The sequence below is a fragment of the Lethenteron reissneri genome, unplaced genomic scaffold (assembly GCF_015708825.2).
Source record: "Lethenteron reissneri isolate LAM-NWPU_2019-01 unplaced genomic scaffold, ASM1570882v1 scaffold_630, whole genome shotgun sequence".
NCBI lineage: Eukaryota > Metazoa > Chordata > Hyperoartia > Petromyzontiformes > Petromyzontidae > Lethenteron > Lethenteron reissneri.
In genome coordinates this window covers 35001-43155 of record NW_026892152.1, presented here as the reverse complement: position 1 = coordinate 43155, position 8155 = coordinate 35001, and the positions used below count along the sequence as shown (strand labels likewise).

The following is an 8155-nucleotide window of genomic DNA, read 5'->3' as shown; positions in this document are numbered from 1 at the left end:
TGCCGCAACAATCCCCTTGTGCGTGTGCGTCGGGGACGCATAGGTGTGGACCGACTCAGCCTCCCCCTCAGCCTGTCGCGCTGGCGGTGGATGTTCTCGAAACTCCGCTTACACCGGGACCGGTTGATGGGGGACCGGCTGACGGGATTTTGCGTCTTCCGAGGTCTGTGTGGATTCGGGAGCAAATGTTGGACGATTCTTTGGTGTCGTTACGAAAACGAACGGAGAAGGCGGGTAAGGAACTCGGTGCGGGTGGTATTTCGGAAACTGCTCTCCGAGATGGGTTACTGATGTGGAGGGAAGGGATACAGGAACACTGGCGTCTCGTTGTGCCTGCGTCATTGCGGTACGAGTTGATTAGATCTTTGCACTGTGACACACTTTTACACCTGGGGGTGCAGAAAACCCTATTGACGCTGCAACGAGACTATTATTGGCACGGCATGACGACGGATGTCGTCGGTCACGTTCGCGCGTGTCCCGATTGTGCCCGCCGTAAACCACCTAAACATCCATATGTTCCGCCGATACAATCGATTCAAGTATCTCGGGTTAATGAGCTGGTGGCGTTAGATATTTTGGGACCCTTTCCGCCATCCGCTAAGGGAAATAAGTATTTACTGGTGGGGGTGGAGTACCTCTCTCGCTGGCCGATGGCCTGGCCTTTGCCTGACCAGTCAGCGGCGTCTATCACTGACGCCTTTCTATTTGGGTATGTAATGGACAAGGGGGCGCCGGAGAGGCTCCTTACAGATCAGGGGCGTAACTTTTCGTCCAAATTGTTGGGGGAAGTGTGTGCGGCTTTGGGAACTAAAAAGATACGGACGTCCCCCTACCACCCACAAACTGATGGGATGGTGGAACGGTTGAATCGGACTCTGTCCGCCATGCTGTGCCATACAGTCGGGGAAAATCAATCTGATTGGGATTTGCATATCCCTGGGGTGCTTTCGGCGTATCGCATGACGCCGCACGCGGCTACTGGATACTCGCCGTTCTTCCTTATGTACGGCCGTGAGAATGTGCCGCCGATTAATGAGCAGTTGGGAACCGGTGCGAGGGGGCCTGTTAAGCCTCTTCCTGAGTATATTCAGGACAACGTTCGCCGTGTCACTGAGGCGAGGGAAAGAGCCCGCATGGCTACAGCCAAAGCTCAGGCCAGGAATGAGCGGTGTGCCCGACGTTCGAAGGGGGAGTGCCCCTGGAAGAAGGGGGACCTGGCCTGGCTTCATTGCCCACAGGTGCGGCCAGGTACCTCTCCTAAATTACACAAACCGTGGCAAGGTCCGGTCCGCCTCATTGAGGTTCCCAACCCACAGTCGGCGCGTGTTCAGGTTGGTTCGCGGCGCTGGTTCGTGCATACATCCCGGTTGAAGCCATACATTGCCCCGCGGCCGGATGCGTCATCTCCCGAAGTTGCCTTGCCGGGGTCTGTTGCTGCCGACTCGCCCTTGCCTGTGTCTGCTGACCTTGCGAAAGCGCCTGTCGTACCCTTCACAGACAAGCCGGCCGTGACAGCGCAGGGAGGAGGACGTTCCGCTAGTGGGATGCCGACCGGTGCCGCGGAACCCACGGGACCTGCAGCTCTTCCTATCCCTCCGCGGACGCGAGTACGGGATGTCTCTGGACGCGAGCGGGACAGTGGCGGGCCTCCAATGGCGACGGAAGAACTTGCGCCCGTCGCCCCTAAAACCCTTCCACGTTCCCGCTCGGCGGGTGGGCTGCCGACCGTCCGGGACGGCCCGGCTGCCCGTACTCGCTCGAAATCCCTCACGTTTCGTTAGATTGTGTTGTGTTGTGTTCTGGTTATATTGTTGTTGCATGCTTCGTGTCTTTTTACGTGTTGGCCCTTTACACCCGCATTCTTGTCAGGTTGCAATTCAGCCGAGGTCGGCTGGATTTTCTTTATGGGGGAGGGTGATGTAATGCGGGCGTAAACGGCCCTCCGGAGGTGACGTCAGGAGGGGAGGAGTTAGGTCACGTGGGGGGGTGAGGGGTTAGGCTATAGAAGGAGGGGAACCGGAAGAGGACGGGGAGTGACGGGGAACCAGGAACAGAGAGAGGCCACGAAGGGCGAAGCGGAGGGTGGCGAGATCGCCACGAACACGGGGGAGCGAGGATCGGCACCGTTGGCCAGCGGTGACCGACCCGAAGCAGCGAGGAGGCTGCAGTCAGCAGCGGGGCTGCATACAGAGTCAGCAGCGGGTCTGCATACGGTAGCAGCCAGAGGGTCTGCACATAGGGGTAGCAGCGGGAGTCTGCATAGAGGTAGCAGCGAGTCTGCAGGGAGGAGGTTACAGTAGATGAAGCGGAGAGTCAGAGGGAAGAAGGAGCTATAATAGCAGCGAATAGCCGGGGGCTACAAATACAGAGTTATAACAGAGTGCCGTGTGGGTGAGGACGAGAACCCAATAAAAGACACGAAGACAGAAGGAAGTGTCCGAGTCCTTTAATTACACAAGTAACACTAAAAAAGATATAGACTTCGTGTTTTTATATTTTATTTAAGTTGAACCTGACTGCCACTTCAGTAGGTACAGAACTCCCGATACGTTGCGGTGATGGGCGGGACCTCACCTGTAAATGCGGCACTCAAAATTACCCATCAATGGTAACCGCGGATTTTAGCCACGCAGCGACATTAATCCCCAACAAAATATGAATATCAGGACAAACCACTCCAATAATCGGTGAAAATAACAGCGAATAAGAGTTTCCATTTTACCCTAAAAACGATATGTGTCTACATTGCAGAATTTTGCATTTGTAAATATTAAATCATAAAAAAAACATACACTCCAGTACTCAGAAGATCATAGCAAAACCTGGTCTGTGCAACTCAACCATTTTTTCCTCTCCATTTGTCTCAACATGTTTCTCTGGACATCAAGACACGCATCTGAAACATTTCTCCGTACCTCCGATTAGCGCGCTTGGATACATACGATGCGAAAGGAGTCCAAGCATACAAACACGCGTCTGTCGCAAGGCACCACGATGGGAAGTGTAAGTGTGGCGAGCACATTGTTGGAGGAAATTGGCCGTATATCATCTGAGGATTTGGGAGTTTGATTTTTATTTTATTTTTATTTTATTTTACTTTTATTCATTTAAATTTTTTACCTACGTGACTTTACCGAAAAAACCTAAGAGTATGAATCCTTGCAGTCGCGAAAGGTTCAAATCTAGAACACGATCTACACCGTTAAAATTCAGCGTTTAAAAAAGCTAAAACCTGCTGCAGTTCAACAAAGTCGTCACGTGAGTGCGAGAGGGAGAGCGGGCACGGCCAGCAGCTCTGCAGCTTCTTCTCGCAACGCTTCAGCTCTGTCCGTCAGCAAGAGCTGGCAAAGAGAAAACGCAGGTGGGGCTCAAAATCAGAATCTTGGTACCGGCAGGAACCACCTGGTTCCACCAGCCCACAGGGGATTATTGTGTCCGTCCGTCTGACCGTCCGTCCGTCCGAAGTGCATCCAAAAATGGGTGGGGTGGGGCTGGGTGGGAAGGGGAAGGTGGGGAGGGGCTGGGTGGGGAGGGTGGGGCTGGGTGGGGAGAGGCTGGGTGGGGAGGGGAGGGTGGGGAGGGGCTGGGTGGGGAGGGTGGGGAGGGGAGGGTGTGGATGGGCTGAGTGGGGAGGGTGGGGAGGGGCTTGGTGGGGAGGGTGGGGCTGGGTGGGGGGTGGGGCTGGGTGGGGAGAGTGTGGAGGGGTTGGGTGGGGAGGGGCTGGGTGGGGAGGGTGGGGAGGGTGGGGCTGGGTGGGAGGTTGGAGGGTTACTTTGGCAGAGAAAACGATCTGCTTGGCCTTTCTGAGTGGCAGGAACTCAATCTGTTGCACCAGATCCTTGGGCTCAGCGTTGGCCAGCATTGCCAGGGACTTCAAGCCAACTTTGTACAGTTGGCGGGCTCTGGACTTGAAGAAAACGAACATTTAAACATCTGAATATTGTCACTGGATGAACGTGTCGCTGTGTGACTGATGTGGTGGCAGCATGTCCATACCTCCTTCACTCCAGCCACCTGCATGAGTGGAATCAATTCTGACTTGACACAGTAGGAGAGCTTTTTGTGGGAGATCAGCAAACAGGAGTTGGTATGCCCAGAACTCGTCTAGTTCCTTCAGGGTAAAGACAAAGACTGCAGGTGGTCAGTTCACAATCATAACCGGATGAACACGATTCATATCAATGGGCTCTTAAGATGCCACTGTGTCCAGTGATGCGGACACTTTACCTGGCAAAAATGCATGATGCAGGAGGCAAAGGCTGCTGCAGATCCCACCAGGTTTTGAATGAAGCCACGATTTTGGCCAAACTTGGAGGCGACTTTCCACACCGATGTCTGTTTGTACAAGGCGTAGAGGACCAAGGCCAGGTAGAATCTGTTCACTACTCGCTCGTCCACCGCTTTCTGTCACACACCCAAAGGCAAAACAAACGATTCCACGACGTTTCGTATTAATTTAAAAACCATGGCATGATTTTAACTTGTATGCCTTTCTTATACTTTTACGACAGGTTATCTAACGAGGTGTTCACGTCTCTGCTGTAAACAATACGCGGCACTGTACAACAGCTTCATGCCAGATATCACTACTTCATTGGCATTGATAATTGTTTTTTATCCTTCTATCTGACGACAAAACTGACTCCTTTATACAAGGGATCATGTTTGCATTAACCACAACACTTGCGGTCAAAATGCAAACAAAACACATAACTCTGATAATGTATGCACTGTCCTTGAAGTTGATTGGTCCACACCCGAGACAGCTTTCCTTAGAGCCTAGTCTCACATGGTGTTGGACCAGATGATGCCAAAAGGCGCACAACTCAAAGACAATGCACCATCAGAGTATGAGAGCTCGGGGGAAGCAAAATATCATATTTTGCTACTGGCAAAGGAGGTTCCAATGGTGTAAATCTCTGACATTGTAAAGTAGGCACAGGTAATAAGAACATCAAAACCATTAAAATCTTTGGCTTAAAAACCTAGGCACCTGTCTTGTGCTTTGTCCGGCTACTTTCCTGGCGATGAAGCTCTCTGGAACACCAATGACCGTGGCCACTTTCTGTTCCGTCACATCCAGCTGATTAAACTACAAAACAAACAAACACATGTCCTGTGCATTTTTTTAACAGCTTAGCATTCATTAAGGGCATCATATTCTTAGATTTTTTGGGTAAAGTCACGTAGGTAAAAAAGTAAAATTCATATTTTATTTTTATCTTATTTAACTTTTATGAATTTAAATTTTTTACCTACCTGGTGACTTTACCGAAAAAACCTAAGAATATGAATCCTTGCAGTCACGAAAGCTTCAAATCTAGAATTAAGGGTATCATTTAATACAATGAATGTAGCATTTTCAAATACAGAATAACCCATTTCAAATAATAGTGATATATTAAGATAATTTTAAAGCTTCTACACATAGCCCACCAATCTCAATACCCTTATAACAATCTTAAAAGAAGCTATCACTTTCACAAATCAGAGCGTTATCAATAATTCAACATTTAAATAAGCCGATTATATGTATTGTTGTTACATATCGTGATGCAATGTGTCCACACCTGTCGCATGTACGTGTTCCAGTCCGGTCTGCACTGAGAGACCAAGTCGTACGGCGTCGCCAGGTAGATGAGGTGCAGGTAGTTATTCAGCACCAAGCCTTCAACGCCCGCTTTTAGATCTCGGTACAGCACGGTACAAAAAGCCAAATCGACGGATCCTGCGAGACAAACACGACATTAGAACACTGCGTGCGTGCACGTGCGCTCGTGCACGTGCGCTCGTGCACGTGCGCTCGTGCACGTGCGCTCGTGCACGAAGCCGACTACAGCGTCACTTTGAAAGTAAATGTCAGGCTTGCCTTAAAAGTGAGATTTAGCTTCGCAAAAAAAACATCTACCTTGTAGATTTCAATTTAAAGCTTTCGTGACTGCAGGGATTCATATTCTTGGTTCTTTTGGTAAAGTCACGTAGAAGGGAAATAATAAAATAAATAAAACATTATAAAATACATTGTTATTTTATAATTTTTCGGTAAAGCCACGTAGAAGGGAAATAATAAAATAAAAAATAAAACATTAAATATTTTATTATATTATTTTATTAAGTTTTATTTTTTTTTCCCTTCTAGGTGACTTTACCGAAGGAACCAAGAAGATGAATCCCTGCAGTCTAAAACATAATAAAATATATTATATTCTATTATTTTACAATGTTTTATTTTTATTATTTTATAATTTCCCTTCTACGTGACTTTACCGAAAATAAGAAAAATAAAACATAATAAAATAAATTATTATATTATTTAATGTTATCTTTTCTTATTTTATTATTTCCCTTCTATGTGACTTCACCGAAAGAAGCAAGAAGACGAATATTACTACCCTTGTATGTGGCTTGACCAAGCTTGGTAACCTCCAGCAGCTGCTCAGAGGGTGCAGCAGCGTCTCCCTCGGACCTCCTGCAGAGCCTCACCAGGCCCGCCTGCTGCAGCTGCTGCAGGCAGTGCCGGCACAGATCCCTGACTTTCTTCATCCCACCACCCTCCTGCTGCTGCTGCTGCACCCCAAACAGGGTGGTCTCCAAAAAGCGATGGATAACGTCGATGTCCGTTGCGATCTGTTACCAGCAAAGGGTTGTAAATGCGGTTTGTCAATTCGTAATATTTCAAACCCTTAGTTCTTTCGGTAAAAGTCACGTAGGTAAAAAATGAAATTAAAATTCACGTTTTATTTTTATTCATTTTCATTTCATTTTTTACCTACACGGTGACTTTACCGAAAGAACTAAGGGTATGAATCCTTGAAGTCACGAAAGCTTCAAATCTAGAATTCGTAATATTTGTTCGATCGTCAACAAGCAACGCAAATGATTACGCGAGTAGCGGTTCGGATTCATCAAGAAAAATGCATCATTGCGCTCATTTTACACACTTGATCGTGCGTCTAGGAATACATGAAATATGTATTTGCGTGAACTCTGTAGCCTCTATTGGCATTACAACTCACCACATTGTTAAACAAATATTTCTTCTTGAATCACTACTCCAAATCGTGACAATGTTTCAAATCGCAAGGGATACACACATATATATGCACCATTTATTTTTACTAAACCAATAAATGTCTTCTTCTTGGTTCTTTCGGTAAAGTCATCACGTAGAAGGGAAGTAATAAAATAAGAAAAATAAAACATAATAAAATAATTCTCACGACGTTTCGGCCACAACGCAAGCAGCCGTCTTCAGGTGAGGAACAGGTCTGTCGAGAAGACAGAGTCTGAATGACAACCCCAGGCTTGGAGCGTGTTTTTAAGCTGGGTTGGAGGGGGGGAAGAGCGCCTTGACAAAATAATTTGCATATCAAGAGAAGTTTAGCATATATTTAAGCTGGGTTGGAGGTGGAAGAGCGCCTTGACAAAATAATTTGCAACCCAGCTTAAAAAGACGATCCAAGCTTGGGGTTCACTCAAACAAGCATGATCTGATGAGTTGATGACTTAATGATGACATCACTCTGCTGCTGCTGCTGCTCTATATAAGATCAGGAGACACAGCAGAGCCTCACCATTCTGGCGAATTGCCCGATGATGATGCTGGATGCAATTACCAGCGAAACGTCGTGCTACTCAAATTGTAAATGTTGTGGTTTCACGCTTCAACACACCGGTGGGCTAAAGCAGTGAACTATTTTGTCTTTTGTCAACGTGACACTTTTTTACTGATTGGCCGTGTCGGGTGGTGGAGGGTTACGACACATTTATAAATAACGCGGCGATCTAAACCCAACAACGTTGATTATGAAGCATGATCTATTTAAACTCTGAGTATGTAACTACCACGAACCGTTTCATATCAAATGTATCGTGTCAAATGCATGCATCTGTTGCCCCAGCAGTTTGTAAACGGTAAACATCGGCTCCAAAAACACACAAACAGGTGCCGAGTATTATTAAACAGACTTGTCTCCTGGTTGCTGCGTAACATTTCCATGGAAACGTCACTGCAGTTCATTTCGTGCGTAATTTACGTTATAAGCAGAACAGAAACTGACCTTCAAGCCAATGAGTGACAGGAGTAGGCTTTGAACTCCTTTTCCATCTGCATGTGCCAGGCTACTCTGGCAAACTTCAAATGGTCCATCCA

The 8155-nt window shown here is 47.4% G+C and overlaps 1 pseudogene; it reads right to left on the bottom strand.

Annotated features, from left to right (window-relative positions):
* Positions 1 to 2503: 2503 nt before the first annotated feature.
* Positions 2504 to 8155, bottom strand: part of LOC133340002 (helicase POLQ-like) — an 18358-nt pseudogene continuing 12706 nt past the window's right edge.